Source organism: Amblyomma americanum, chromosome 2 (genome assembly GCF_052857255.1).
Source record: "Amblyomma americanum isolate KBUSLIRL-KWMA chromosome 2, ASM5285725v1, whole genome shotgun sequence".
Taxonomy (NCBI): Eukaryota; Metazoa; Arthropoda; class Arachnida; order Ixodida; family Ixodidae; genus Amblyomma; species Amblyomma americanum.
The window spans coordinates 59,235,757-59,251,914 of NC_135498.1; the positions used below are offsets into that span (position 1 = coordinate 59,235,757).

Genomic DNA, 16,158 nt, shown 5'->3' on the forward strand with positions numbered 1-16,158 from the left:
AGTATGTCACAGCACAAAATTCAACATTTAGAATGATGAACTATCTTCTGTATAACGACTGTTTTCCCCGACAATGCCGTGTCATTTACCCAGCCAAAGAGAAGCCTAAAAGAATGTCACATATGTAGTGATGACGTCTCGCACCCCTGCTGGTTGCCAGCTGCTACAGGACAGCTGTTTGGCAGAGGGAGGAATCAGCTACATGTTGACGGGTTTGATGACATTATTACTCCACCTTAGCATGTATAAAAGGATGCAGACGTTCAGATGCTGCCCACGGACTAAAGCAAGGAAACTGCTTGACAAAATGAATTCGCATCGAGTTTTTTCGTCAACTCTTCTCGTCGTTGTGCTACTACATGCAGCGTGAGTACTACTTTTCATGCAGTATGCCGTTACTATGTGCAATATAGTGGAACAAAAATATATGATATTTTACTTTTTCGAGTTCAACTGTATTACCGCGCTAAAATTTCTGCTTGAGGTTGGAAGACGAGCATTGCAGCCATTTTGCACAATAGTAACCAACGTTGGTCCTCATAATAGGCGACTGTTTGGTCGGAATGCAAATTTATTGAAGTACTGCTGTCTGCGATGCGTGGCCGCATCGGCGATTATGTGTCTTTTATTAGAAAATGAGCCTAAATTTCTAGAATGGCATTTACAAAATGACCTAATGCGTCAGTACTTCACACGAAAACCCCTTCCGGTGATCACCGCTTAACTTTACCAAGGCATTGAGTCCAGGAAGCGGTCAGTGAACATCCACAATGTGTGAATAGTATAATCTTCCCTTTAACGCGATAGAGTAATAGGGCCCGCTCTCCAGAAAATGCCGAGATGGCGTTCTCGGTGTTGTGAGCGAAAAATCACGAGCATGGCGACGGCAGGTGGTCCCCAGAGAGCAACCTAGGAGGCAGGTGGACCACCTAAGTAACGTCACCTGGTGGCATATTCACGACCTGGCTGCCGGATTCTGAAAAAAACCTCTCAACGTTGCTCGTGGCAGGTAGATTAATGATTGGTCGCTCGGGAAGAGTAACCTGGGTCGCACAAGGCCCACCGCTGGGAGCACCTGCCATCACAAGGAAGTGGCACATGGCTTAACCGCTGCGCAACTGCACCAATGAGCCAGGAGAGCTATGAGGACTCGCATGAATCTCGGAATGTGAAGTAAAGAACGACGTTCTGCATATATGAGAACTAACCCATTTAATTATCGCGTCATACCTATAAGGCAGAGTTTAGGTGTAACATTCAATTATTTTGCATGGCTCCTGTCCACATGCGCGCTTTCCCTCCTCATATTAAATTGGTAGCAAACAAACCGCCAGCTAATACTGCGCAAGCGCTGCTCATCTGAGCGACTGCCGCCAAAGCAAGATGGCTGCAGCTGTCAAATACACACTTGCTACTTCGAACGCACAATTGGCGTTTCGTGAATTCGGATCGTGAATGCGTCGGCCCCGTGCATTCTTTTTCAACCAGTCTCTACCACGTCTCAGAGCGAGCCACATCTTGAGAAAAAAGCAGATTACAGCCCCCCACCCCCGGGCTGCGCTTGTGTCGCGGACAGGAACCTGCGGAAACAGATGTAACAAAACCTTTGATGAGAAAATTGACATTTCAGAGACCGCCTATGAAGACGGCCGTTCGTTAGAGATGGCAAATACTGTTAAGTGCAGCAGAAAAATATATAGCCTAACTCTAAGCGTGATATCATTTTAAAAATTTATGATAAATGTGTATTGTAACGCCTGTAACCTCCTACAGCGTCTGGGCTCGCAACTACCTGGATGTTCCTTTAACTGGATCAGCTATCCGTGCAACTCGACATGCCGCTTTGTGCTTTTTCCCGCATCTACTCGACTAAAGCCGGCGGCTGAGTATGAGGTTCTCCTTTAGAATATATATATATATATATATTTTTATATATATATATATATATATATATATATATATATATATATATATATATATATATATATACATATGTGTGTGGGTATATATAAATGTATTTGAGTAGACAAAATGTGGAAAAACAACTGTCTGTATTCTGACATTTAGGCCATGGTCTGGCGGAAACTGTGACGAAGGGCCGACCCTGGCCGGATATTTAGAAGACAGATGTTTTTCCACCATGTGTCAACTCAGTTGTGTTCATGCCCTACGGATCCATCCGATCTTCACAAACTGCTTCGTATACGCTTCGTTACCAGAAGCATTTTTAATATATATATATATATATATATATATATATATATATATATATATATATATATATATATATATATATATATATATATATATATATATATATATATATATATATTGTATATATATTGTTTATTACACTACATACATTTCACATGGATGACCAGCTTTTTTCAAGTTCAAGCGTAAAGGTCTGGTCCTCCAGCCGAACCGTCGTGTAATCAATGAAACGTTTCTACTGGGGACAAGTCTATGATCTCTACACGCGCACTGCCATATTAATTCCAGATGTTTTGCTTTCCAGAGCTGTATGTCTTACTTCACCGCAAAAAGAAAAAGACGAAAAACCGTTTATTGGGAGCGACTATTACTTGACAATTTGCGGCGGGACGGTAAGGAACTAACACTTATATGCAAGAAGAAAGTCATTGCATTTGTGTTGCAAAATCTGTGGCAATTTTTAGAGCTACCAGAAATAGCCTCAGTGCGATGCAATACCTTTTTCCGACTTTAAAAGAATTTCTCTCAGTTCATCGTTAAATTCTTGTAACGGATTAAATAACGACCCGTTGGCCAGACTTCGTCGCAGGAATTTCAGTTTCTGCGGTATTAGTTGATTCCTCTTAGAAGCAGCACATGGTCCGCATTTTCACATCTGCTAGACCAACTAACGTCAATAGTTGTACCAACGTGCCCTCTTTGCCAAAACTAACCATGCAACAGGTTTGTGCTTCTCGACCTTATAGTAGAACATTTACGGCAGCCCTAAAGACCACAAGTGGTCAGAACGTGAGGACAGGGTCTCCTCTTACTTTACGCATATTCAGAGCTTAAGGGCTGCCATAAGAGCTTCGCTGCACGGCTAGAAAACAAACCGGCGTTTCCCGGTTACTTTCGGCAGAGACGGTATGTTAGTGGTCTTTGTTGATTTTTGTCAACCGTAAACTTCCAAAGTTCGCACACCCTGCGATCAACAAACTTGAAATACAGGAATGACGACGAAGTAACCCCGGTAAATCTGTGCACTCCAGAGCATATGAATAAACTGCTACATAAACACCGCAGGCGAAGAGTGCTGCCTGCGTGCGCATTCAAGTTGCCTGACCAAATGGTAACAAAGATTGGGGAGGACATTTGCTCTCCTAAGCGATAGCAGCCAGACCCCAAAAATATTCTTCCGGTCGTATAGAACCCTTGGAGATGGATTATTGAAAAACACAGGAGCAAAAGAGCAACGCCTTTTGGCTCCACCCACCATATATTATGCTGATTCAAGCGCTCTCCATAGATGGCACTCTGGGCCAGAGTATTTCTCTTTACAGACCCATATGCTGCTATAGATTGTAATACATCAGATGTAAATCTTATTAAAGTAGATCAGGTTTTGCAAGCCGGCGCTTCGAATCGAGCCTATTTTCTTGATAACTTCATTCTAATATTAGTGTCAAGCGCAGAAGTTTTTCATAAAGCATAGTCTGCTTCTAGCGCATAAAGGTCGTTCAATTTTTTGCGATAAGACAAGGTGGTGTCACTGGGGAGAATATTTTCTCCTTTGAAATATTCATTTTCATTTCAATAGAGCACAACTCGACTGGAAAATATTATTTTCAGAAATATTCGAAGAGCAATGCTTTCCTGTGCATGTTAAAGAACACCACGTGATCAAGATAATACGCCGCCTTCCTATACTGCGTCTCGGATAGCCTGGGTCACTTTGGGACGTTTAACCCCATAAAATAAAAAAAATTATTCAGTTTTGTCCACAGGAATCTAATTAAAGTTCGTACAACCGAGAATGAGGTAACCTAGAATGGTAGAATGACGATGATTGTGATTCTCTAAAATAACCGGAAGCACTAATAGCTTACTGCGCAAGAAAGCAATAATAACAAATGAAATACGATGCGGTACTGTAGATTTTCGAGGTTGCGTGCACTACGCGTAGCAACCATCGTTACGATCACGGTATTCAAGAGGTTGCGAGGAAAAATGAAAATGAAAATTGGTTTTTTTCGGAAAAGCAAATAGCACAGTATCAGTACCACATATCGACGGACACTTGAACCGCGCCGTAAGGAAAGGGATAAACGAGGGAGGGAAGGATGAAAAGAAGAAACATGTGCCGTACTGGAGGGCTCCGGAATAATTTCGACTACCTGGGGATCTTTAACGTGCACTGACATCGCACAGCACACGGGCGCCTTAGCGTTTCGCCTCCGTCGAAACGCAGCCGCCGCGGTAGGGTTGGAACCCGGGAAATCCGGATCAGTAGCTGAGTACGCTAACCACTGAGCCACCGCGGCTGGGGTAGGTTGCGAGGGCTTAATACAATTTTTTACTATAAACAAAGCAAAAATGAATATAATGAGAGGAAAAACATTTTAACGTTTGCAATTTGAAAATTGTTACTGACAAGTAGCACGCAATGAATGAATAGGAGATACACTGTAATAACAGTAAAATTAAGATTAGGATAGACTAACCACTTGAGATCAGAATTTGGAACAGCGTTTGGAAATTGCGACAAGCAAGAATAAAGATTATAAGGTGTACACTTTACTTCCCCCAATTAGTGAAAACCCGTTTGTTTGCGTGCGCGCGCGTGCGTGTGTGTGTGTGCGTTAACATTCATTAATAGCCATGAAATATGGCGTTCTCGCGCAAGCTGCCAGGTAGCGCTCAAAGTAATGATTGGTCGAGCGAGGCTCCTCGAGACAACTTGGATCGCACAAGTCCCACCTGTGGCAACAAATGTCATCCCAGGGCAGTGGCCTTCCGTTTAGCCGCTCTACCACTGCGCCAAGATTGGTATAAGGACTCCCAGGGGATCTATAAATGCTAATTCGAGTGAGAGCAGTTCTGCATGTATGGGCATTAACCATTGGCTATAGCATTATACCATTAGGGCGGAGCGCGGGCCGCGGTAGAGGGCGACTCTCTTCGCCAAGTCAGCGCGCATATGAGTAGGGGTGCGGCATCGTGGCAGCGGCGGCTGCGTAGAGCCACGCAGAGGTAGAATTGGCACCTGCGTGGCATCGGGTTATGTCACGCCGCAGCGCGCGGCGCATGCGTACACAAACTGAGCGGATGACCTTACGCCTTCATACACATAAGCAGTCTGAAGTGTCTGTGCCGACTTTTTATTTTGTACCTTATGTTTGCGAGTTCACGGGATTCACTACTCAGAGCTGGCTTTCTTTTTGGCTACACGCTCAAGAAACATCGTCTTTGTCGCGGAGCACGCTAAACAGCTGAGCACTATCTCTGGTTAACTCCGTAAATGCAAGTTCTCAGCTTTCCCTCCATTTGACACATAACCTGTTAGCAGACGTCCCTGAATAGTGACTGCATATCTTTCTATGCCACATCATATTACTCGAACAATGCGAGCTCAACGCACTAATATATATATATATATATATATATATATATATATATATATATATATCACCCCGCCTTTTGGCGCGCGTTACCATTCGTCTTAATAAATTTCAGTACACGGTGGGAATATTAGACTGTCTGGTACATAATAATGTTTATGGTTCATGTTTTATGGGGGTTTAACGGCCCAAAGCGACTAAGGCTATGAGGGACGCCGTAGTGAAAGGCTCCGGAAATTTCGACCACCTGGGGTTCTTTAACGTGCACTGACATCGATTACTACACCTGCCTCTAGAATTTTGCCTGCATCGAAATTCGACCGCCGCGGCCGGTATCGAACCCGCGTCTTTTGGGTCACCAGCCGAGCGCCATAACCTCAGAGCCACCGCGGCGGCTACCCGAGCGGAAGATGTAAGCGGCCCGATGTTGGAAATGGATGGTTTCACTCTGGGCCTTTGCAGGACCGGCCTTTGGCAATATATTTCCAATATTGGGCCGACTACCTGTCCCGCTTGTTTAAAATATAGTTTATCATAAACTATGTCAATGAAGAGCTAATCCATAATATTGTTTGTTTTTACTCAACGTATTTAAAAAGTCTCTTGAAAATTGGATATTGTTATACTTTAGTTTAAGAAAATTGTATTTGTGTCTGCCGGTCTATATGCTAGCTTTGTGCTCCTTTTTCAGTGCACGCCACGGGGAAGACAGTGTACTGAAGATTGCTCATGTGTTGTTATCGGAAATGCACAAAACGGCTCCTGCTACAAAGTAAATGAAACTGATATTTCTGATTGGGGCAGCCTCCCAGAACTCCCGGAGAACCTCGATGATTATACACCTCGAACTCCAATAAACTAAGGCCGAGAATAAAATGTATTTCTTACCGTTGGTCATAGCCTCGTAAGGGTATGTGTGCTGTAAAAAAAAATATGACATTAACCTGGCACATTATACAGGCTACAAAACTACTAAGGTATCAAAGCACATTTTCAAGCGCTCCCCTTCAAGGAAAGGAGCAGTTCTAAAACAGGCGACGCCAGTCCAGGGCAAGAGAGTCTGATCAACATCACATAGAGTGATCAGACCTTCTATGTGCGCCTTAAAAAGGCCCTGAATGCAATGCCTCAGCGACCTCCGGTAGGCATCCTTCAAAAGCCATGTGCACGGCGCTTCAGTTGTGAACAACAGCTAACATATCAGTTAACAGCGAATTAATTAGCAGTCCCAGTATTGTGATGCAAATCTTTGCAAGCAGTGCAACATACCCAAAGCTGCTGAAGCTTCCTTGTCGTATATATGCAACTACCCTATATCATTTTGGAGAACGTTCATCCAGGTTAGTTAGCTCATGATCAAAGACAGGAAAAGACTGAAATTGACGAGGATAAAAGGCAAAGGAAGGAACGCAACACCACTGGACCCAAACGGCGTCAAGCTAAATCTTCCGTCAGAATTTCAGTTGGTGCAAAGCTAACTGGTGAAAAACACAGTGCGAAAAAAAATGTGGGCAGGAGGGAACACACACTTCAGGGCAGCTCCCATCCTGTCGTGTGTGATCCCTCTTATTCACGTTTTTTTTTCTGAACTCCATCGCAGGTCAGCAGCGCATCGTTTAACGACTGCGCCAGTAGGGGGTATGACGACTCCCAGGGATCTATAAATGCAAAGTACAAAATGAACTTCAGCACATACGGTAGTTAGCCCAATACGCTATCGGGTCATACCCTTAAGGCGGAGCTTAATTGTCTGCTCCAGTTTTTAATAAACGCTGCAGATATCTCTTTTTTATTGGATAATGTGCTAATAAGTGTTCTTTTTTTCATTACAAAAGCCTGAGTAATAATAACTGGTTTTGGGGGAAAGGAAATGGCGCAGTATCTGTCTCATATATCGTTGGACACCTGAACTGCGCCGTAAGGGAAGGGATAAAGGAGGGAGTGAAAGAAGAAAGGAAGAAATAGATGCCCTAGTGGAGGGCTCCGGAATAATTTCGACCACCTGGGGATCTTTAACGTGCACTGACATCGCACAGCACACGGGCGTCTTAGCGTTATTCCTCCATAAAAACGCGGCCGCCGTGGTCGGGTTCGAACCCGGGAACTCAGGATCAGTAGCCGAGCGTAAAGATAAGGAAGAGCAATAAATGAACCCCAGGATGACGTTATTAGCACTAAACGATGCTGGTGATTCATACAGTTCTACCCACGGATTCACATTTATCCACAGCGAATTTAGGGTCGTTCCTATGTTTATATTTTATTAGTGCTGAAATAAAGATAGCGCCCCCCCCCCCCTCTCATCTCTCATGGTTATCGGTTAGGAGATGGCAGTACTCTGACATGTAGTAGAATATCAGGTAGAACAACATTATATACACTCTTTAACCCACGCTGCTATCTTTGTGTTGTTTTGGTCGCGTGCTAGCCGACCTTTTTTTTTTCCTTGATTCGTTGTCCTAAAATTCTTTCAAGCGCCTTGTTTACCCTCTGTGTTTGAGCATTTTATGTTCTGACTGGATAAAGCAAGTGTAACCCCTCACGAATAGCGTCCGCGCTTTCTAAAGAAAGTGCCTTGGTTGCTGAGAGCAGCGCTTCTGTTTCTTATTTTAATGGGCCATCAACAAATCACAAAATCAACCCACGGTAAAAAAGGCCAAAATTTTGTAGGATTTTTTTATGTAATGAATTCAAAATTGAGACTTGACAAAATGTATGTATTTTTGAATAACTCTCTACAGTGTAACACCACTTTGAACTATGTGCAGCTGCTGCTGCCACCCTTGAGACCTCCGTAAAATTTCCAAGTCTTCAGTTATAACGCAGAGTAGAGGATAGACATGTTATTATCTAATGGACAAAATATTCTGCGCTTCTCTTTGAAATCGTGGCATCGCCCCTGCAAAGAGAGAGAGAGAGAACAAAGTACTATATAAAAGGTTGAACTAAAACCCGATATGTACTCTTCCACCAATCGGACAACAGCAGAATAATGACTGCTATGGCCGATGAGTTCTGATCACCCATTTCCGCTCAGAAACTTTATGATTCATAGGTGCCAGATGACGCTGAATTAAAACAAATACCTGCAAGTGCAGAGAGGAGCAGTGACACATCGTTCATGAAACCGAAAAAAAGAGACATCTTTATGGGACACATATTGGTGAAATATTTTAACTTACCTGAACGAAGCTTTTCTTGTTTTTCAAGAAAGGTTTTCCGAGCAGGCAGACTGTGAAACGCGGCCACAGTTTCTCTAGCTAACGCGCGTGCTGCACTCTTGTTCCGCTTCCTTTGTCCGGGATGTACTAGGTAGCCATTTAGTTCAAGGAAAAGAAAAAACAATCCGGTTGTGCACGCAGCATTATTTATAATAAACTGCACATCTCCAATCAAAAATAATAACTTTAAAGGGTTAAAGTTAACATTTTTCTTTAGAGACGTGCATTTTATTATGTCTTCAAACCCAACCAGACAGCCAAATCTGTCAAAATGTTTTGCTTTTAATCTATCCAGCAGCATTATTTAGATCGCAAAGCACGACTTCAAGCTGATCAATTTTATTAAAACCTGTTACGAAACGTATTAAAGTACACAGTAACGACAATTTTGCCGAAAGGTGATTTTGAAGTGACACATACGCTAACAGTTCCCATGTTCTGGGCATTTATACCGACAGTGCAGAATGTGCTCGGTTCACCCTGTGATTCCATGCCCGTCGCCAAATGAAAGAGCCATTGCGTAACATGATCTAATTTTATTTCCACCCGAAACCAGTATTTTTCGCTATTTTGCTAAGACAACTCTCCTTTGAAGTACAGGCTCGGCTTCAAAATAAGCGTGATCTAATCCGATTCCGACATTTGTTTTCATAATTGCATTGCCAAAGTGTGACATTGTTTTATAACACGAACAATCAGCTGTTACGCAGAAATGGTAAATGTGATAACGCTCGGTGACGTCTAGATAAAATTTACGGCGAATGCGTAATTAACTTGGAACCAGGCGTTTCCTCTTCTCCCACAATCAGCACTGGAAACAAGCAACAAACAATAAACATTTGTCGTCCAAGGAACCGTAACTTTACGCTTTTAGTAACAAATTGATAACCGCAAGAAAAATGAGACGGCATTACTTTCGATCTCGTGGCACAGTCGCGAACAATATAGCTTGTCTCCTTCCGACGTTCGAACTGCATGCTCGCCTGCCAACCCGCGTCAGACCAAGCTATTGGCAGGAAAAAAATTATTGTGGGACAATAAAAACAATGAAAAATAAAGTGTCCTTGCCCGTACTCTTAAGTTTAACGGGCTATTGGTAGGATAGTTGTATTGGCCCGACAATAGGCACGGTGGCTGTCGTGTGGTACAGTTTCTGGACGAACCAGTCTGGTTCAGAGAGTAGGAGGCCGCCGGAGAGAGAGAGAGAGATGCAGAGAAAGAAGGATAACAGGGATGTTGACCAGAAAGGTGTCCCGGTTGGCTACCCTGCATTGGGAAGGGGGGACGACGGGATTGAAAAGAGAAATGGAGAAGGGGTGAGGAGCACAGTCGAAGCTTTACATTCAAGCCAGTCACTCTCACGAATGGTGTATTAGGGTTTCATTTCTGAGAGGGGACCTTAATTAACTCGTTCTTTGTGCAAGGCAGTGCCGCGCTGCAGAGGTTCATGGCTTTGCACGATGTGCTACGGTGTTTACATGAGCGTTTTTACGCAGAGATGCAATGCCACGCAAAGTAGAGGGGCACCACCAGTGTCTCCGGAGTTGCTGAAGGCAGCACTGAGTAGTTCGTTCTAATGTTTACTGTCAGAGACGTCACAGCGATGGGTTGCAGGTGTGACCGTACATGGGAAGAGAGGAAGAGCTGCTTGGCCTAATCACCCACCTCATGGCAAATGATTAGGCAGTTCGATTCAAGTGCAGAGAAACCGAACTTTCAAGGGAAGGTCCCGACGAAATCTCAGTTGTTTTGGTCCCGGTATAAGGTTTTGTGCCCTACACGATCGGTCCTCCAAAGTAGAACGGCGCAGCCGCTTTCCTTCTATCCCTAAAGTCTCTGCATTTTGAATATTTTGATTAGTAAGCCCTGGCAGTAAGCGAATGGGCAGAAAAATCAGCAGTAGTTGTGTCTTGCAGCAGCACCACCGGTACTACAGTTCCAGGGCCTGCGCATCTTCACGCCGTCGTTTGTGGCTGGCGTTGAAGAAATAAAGAAACTTTTAAAACCATACTACTGCCTCTTTAGCTCGTCCCTTGATTGATCCATTTGTAAATTTGCATTTATGACCTTCCCTTCTGAATTGAGAGGTGCGGCCAGTTTTGTCGTTTACTAGACATTTCTCACACTAACTGCCCTAGCGCAGTGTAATTTGGCAGGGTTAGACGCCCTGTATAATTTTACGGGAAATTTATTATCAAGAGTCGCAAAAGCGAGGCAGGAGTAAACGTCTTCACAGCGTATGTTTTCGAAGCCGTAGGCACCGGAGCGTACCTGCGCTGCTAGCTCCGTGACCGCGGTGAGCAGTCGTTGTTATTGCCTGAAAGATGATGGCACATACCCACGGTGGGGGATTGGCCAGGGTTTGGTGCATATCTAAGCAGGGAAGTTCTAATCCAAGTGAACCTCAGATGGCTTATCAATTAAGCTGATTGTGAGTGAAAAGGAAATCCTTAGTTTTGATTGAGCATGAGGAAATCGGATTGGAAATCAAGGAAACAAAGCGGTGCGAGGAGAATTACTAAATTTTGTGAATTGATAAGAAAGTAAATAACATTGAGAGAGAAGAAAAGGTATCGAGAAGTTAGCACAAAAATCTCTCCGGTTGCAATGATATATTTGTGGAGTAGGTGACAAACCTGCCAAATGGCATGCCCTTTGACGGTTGCAGCGATTGAGAAAAGGACGGGAAGAGTAAACGGCAGACCTGATTGAGCGAAAGGATTTACCAAAAACTGAATTCTCTGGCGTGCAAATCGCCGGCAGTAGATGATGAAATGATCTATTGATTCAATGTCCCCGCATGACGCAACATAGATTTGACGGCGTGAACCTCGAAAGGCATAAATGTAGATTAAGGCGAGGAATCCTACAACGCAGCAGCGTCATAGAAACCTCACTTTATCTTGATGCGCAGTAACGTATATTCTATAGGAATTTCAAACGTTCGAAATCTGCTGTACCAAGGATGGGCTCATGGCTCAGGTAATAGTGAATTTGGAAACGTTCATAACGGGACGTGGTCAGAAGTGTGAGGTTTGGAACGCCCGGAGCAATAGGGCCATTGATGGCAGATTTCGCTAAGAAATCGGCCATAGAATTTGAAGAAATGCCACAGTGCCCTGGGATCCACTGAAAACGCACCTCTAGGACCTGACGTGGCACAAAGTACAGTAGTGATCGGTACAGGAGAGTAGTTTGCGAGATTTCTAGTGCAGCCAAGACTGAGCGGCAGTCCGAGGGAATGATGACTTGAGAAATATTGCTGGGAACGTTTTGAAGGGCCAAACCAATAGAGAAATTCAGCAGTGAAAATTGGTGTATAATCAGCGATTCGGAGAGGATAACGCCAATCTAGTGTTTGTGAATAAACACCTACACTGCCTTTTTGGCTTGTTGAGAGGCATCTGTGAAAATTGCAACATGGCTCGGATACTGCAATAGATATTCCTCCAGGAGACCATTTAGCACGTTGGCAGGTAAGTGTATTGCGTAGAGCGGCAGCGCATGCTCGAAGCAAACAGCTGGTGCAGCCTGCAAATCGGTGACGCATTGCACAGACCTAAGCGAGACTGCAATTATAGACAAAAGGTGCTCAGTAAACACAAATTGAGGCAGTTTGTAAATCGGCCAATGTTTATCTAGAGAGAATGCAGGGGTTGTCAAAAAAATTGGAGGAGCCACTCCAGGCATTGGGTCAAGTCCCCGTAAGAAGGTGCGCACTGTGAGAAGTTGGAAGCGAGAGTTCAAGTCCCGTATGCGAGCTTTCAGAAAGAGGACACAATTGGCCACTGATTTTGGTAATCCCAGGCATAGCCGTAGAGCACGCCTCTCCAAAAGAACCAGCGGTTGAATTTTATATCTAGGGAAACCGGAGAACAGAACGCAACAGAACTCCAAAATTGGTTTTACGTAAGTTTTATAGAGAAATAAGAGAGTATCTCTGCGCATACCAAATTTCCTATTGCTGATTCGCATAAGGCGACCGAGAGCTCGCTCACCATTTAAGACTATACTTTTAATACGAGGTCGCCAATCGAGGTGAGTAGTCGTAAATTAAACCTAGATACCTTAAGGGCTCCACTTGCGGAATTTGGGCGCCACAATACTGAAGACTTATATAAAGAGGGGCGCTGGAGGAAAAATGAGAACAGAAGATTTGTTCACGTGAGAAGTTAAGTGTAACTTGCCCAGCTATACTTCCAGTGCATTGAGGTAGGTCTCCAAAAGCTGGTAAAGTGAGTGTATGTCTCTAGCAGAAGCGAAAAGGCGATGTCATCCGCATAGACATACACCTTGACGTCACCCTGAATTCGTATATCTCGCACAAGTATGTTAAAAAGTAACGGAGACAGTACGGAACCCTGATGCACACCTCTAGTGTGAAAAAGGCTCGGAAGTAAAGGAACTGTCCGAACAGAAGAACCGCCTTTCTTTTAGGAATTCCTCAACCCATGCAAGAATATAAAAAGGCTGCCGAATTTCGTCCAGTTTGTGAAATAAAATCGAATGCTCTACACTGTCATACGCTTTATCGACATCCAAGGTGACTAAAGCCGCGAACTTTTCCTTCTCCATTGCCATCCTAATTCTGCTTTCCAAATCCAAATGTGCGGTCCAAATCGAGCCCCCCCGACGAAACCCTATCTGAGAAGCACTGAAGGCTTGTATTGCAAGAACATGATCTGTAAGACGGCTGTGCACAATGCGTTCAGTAACATTACCTAAAGTAGACAAGAGGGAAACGGGCCGAATGTTGCCAATTTCTAAACCCTTTTTTGGATCCTTGAGAAGTAAGTTTATTTTCGCAATTTTTCATTCAGGAGGGAGCCAAGCTTTCTCCAGGGACACATTAACCATATGCAATACATCCGCGGTAAATTCTTCCACAAGAGACTTCAACATACTGATAGAGGTCGCATCACATTCGGGAGCTCAGGTTTGAGGCCAGTAACAATGAAAAATAATTCAGAGGGTGTAACCGCAGTGAAGTCTGCGCGCGGAGGGGGTAGTACGAATGGAACCATCAAGCGCGCCTGAAAGCACAAAGCAAGGCCTTGTGCTATCTGGTCAAGTTGATTTTTTGCATCCTCTGGTGTTAACACCACGGGCTGTGTAACATGAGAGGTCGGTGTTTTATGGTTGCGTTCCATGAATCGGCACAAAGCTTTGCGGTTATTAGGGCTGGATAAATAGCTGTTCAAATTCTCATTGTACTCTTCCTTCGCTTTACCAATGGTCCTTTTAAATGAAGCCGCTAGAAATTTGTAATTTATCCAGTTTCGCGGACAGTGGTTATGAGAGAGGGTTTTCCGAGCAGCATTTCTAAGGCGATATATTCCCTCACAGTCATCATTCGACCGCAGGAAGGGCTGTTTGTTCTTGACCGTAGACTGCACTGTGAACACGGAACGCTTAGAGGCTCCTAACACAGAACCGAGAACTTGGTTAGCGCGATCCAAGTTATCCGATGATGCAATGAAGGAGGAGGATTGCACAAGTTTTTTGAAAAGTGTCTGAATTACGAATTTTTTTGGAGACGCAGTCGTGCTTAGGGGAGAAGCTGCTATTGTGAAAGATATCGGAAAGTGGTCACTGGTAGTACCACAATCCACTGTAGACCACGAAGAAACCTGAGCCCCGTTCACAGCCAGTGTCAAGTCAATGACAGACCGAGAGTCGGAACGCAAGAAAGTTACTCTTGGTCTGTTACAGCAACGCACGTTCCTTGCCGACATCCATGACCATAGAAGCCGGCCATATGCATCAGTACGAAAACCCCAAATTACGTGGTGGGAATTGAAATCTCCAGCAATCACCACTCTATTCTTAGACCGCAAAAGAACATTTGAATGATCAGTATTGTCCACTCCTGAAAGAAAGTAAACATTAGCAACGGTAACTGGGGCACACTGTGGAATTACGATATCAACAGCCAACAATTCGCAGTCAGGAGATTGAATTTGGTGTGCTATCTGCGCCCGATGAACAATTTTAGAAGATATTAATGTTAACAAGCCACCACCTCGACCATAGTTTCGATCGGCTCGGAATAACCGGAAATTTTTGAGAGAGGATAACCGAATAGAAATAAGCCAAGTTTCCTGAAGTAAAATTACGTCGGGGTCTAATTGTGAGGCAAGGTGGTGTAAATCGTGAAAAGAAGATACCACTGAACGGCAATTTCACTGTAGTACTTTTAACCCCGCCATTGTTGCTGTAAAAGCAGAGGCAGTAACAGCCTCCTGTAACAAATCAGATTTATGGGGAATTCTGGGGGAACCTCTCTTGCTTGGGAGGGCAGACTTCGAAGGAGAGGAAGCAGCACGACGCTTCTGGGAAGGATTCCCTATCTCGACGTCCGTAGTGCAAGTAGTAGAAATGCTGGTATCCCCGGTACTATGTACAGGAAGAGACGAGGACTCAGCAGGCATAGGAGCCACGGGAAAAACACCAGAGAGGCTATGAGAAGAACTGGTTAATGGAACAGGGATGCCAGCAGTTGGATGAGCTGCCTGATTTGCAATAACATGGGACAGAGCTTCAGTGAATGTAGTCAGCATACCCTCCACCCTGCAAGCGCCTTCTCGACCACTGACACCACGGACTTTGTCAGCAACGCTTCTGCCTCAGAACCAGCTGATCTTGCCATGCCCGCATAACAGTGCTTCTTTCGGCCTATTTGTGCATAAGCATCCGCCCTAGAACACCTTCCTGCTGAATGATGTCCAGAACATTCTGCTCTTCTATACGCCTGGGACAGCCAGCATCATCAAACGGATGACTGCCGCCACATAGAGCACAAATGGGACCTTGAGATCCACAGAGGTCTGCGGAATGGTTCTCCCCGCATAGTCGGCAACGCGTCGCAGATTTGCAACCTTTACTGTTATGACCAAAGCGCCAGAAATTCCTGCATTGCAACAGACGAGGATGTAACGGGTCGACGCGGAACACTATGGGTTAAACCTTTAGCTCAGACGGGCAAGAAGATCCTGCAAATATAGCGATCACAGACTCTGTCGGCACACGTCAGCCATTAGCACCTCTGGTGCAGCGGTAAACTGGTATCACGCCAACACCGGTGTCTTGAAGGTCATCAAGTAGTTCCTGAGGACACGCCGATGGGTCCACGCCGCGGATGATTCCTTTCGAACATGCAAGTTGTTCTGGTATGAACGATTTGACTGGAAATGACGTGAAGGATGTGCAGTGCAGCAACTCTGACACGCACAGCACATCCGAGGATCGGCAAAATATGTCTCTACGGCCGAAAGGGCGCACTTCGAGATTTCTAAGTGGCGGCTGGTAACAGCCTTCAGCTGCTCATGGATCAATTTAAAATT

The 16,158-nt window shown here is 44.5% G+C and overlaps 1 long non-coding RNA gene across 1 annotated transcript; it reads left to right on the forward strand.

Annotated features, from left to right (window-relative positions):
• Window positions 1-250: 250 nt before the first annotated feature.
• LOC144118587 (uncharacterized) lies at window positions 251-6,303 on the forward strand. The gene is made up of 3 exons (XR_013312056.1): window positions 251-366; window positions 2,519-2,606; window positions 6,286-6,303. It is a non-coding gene; the product is annotated as an uncharacterized LOC144118587 (long non-coding RNA).
• Window positions 6,304-16,158: the final 9,855 nt, after the last annotated feature.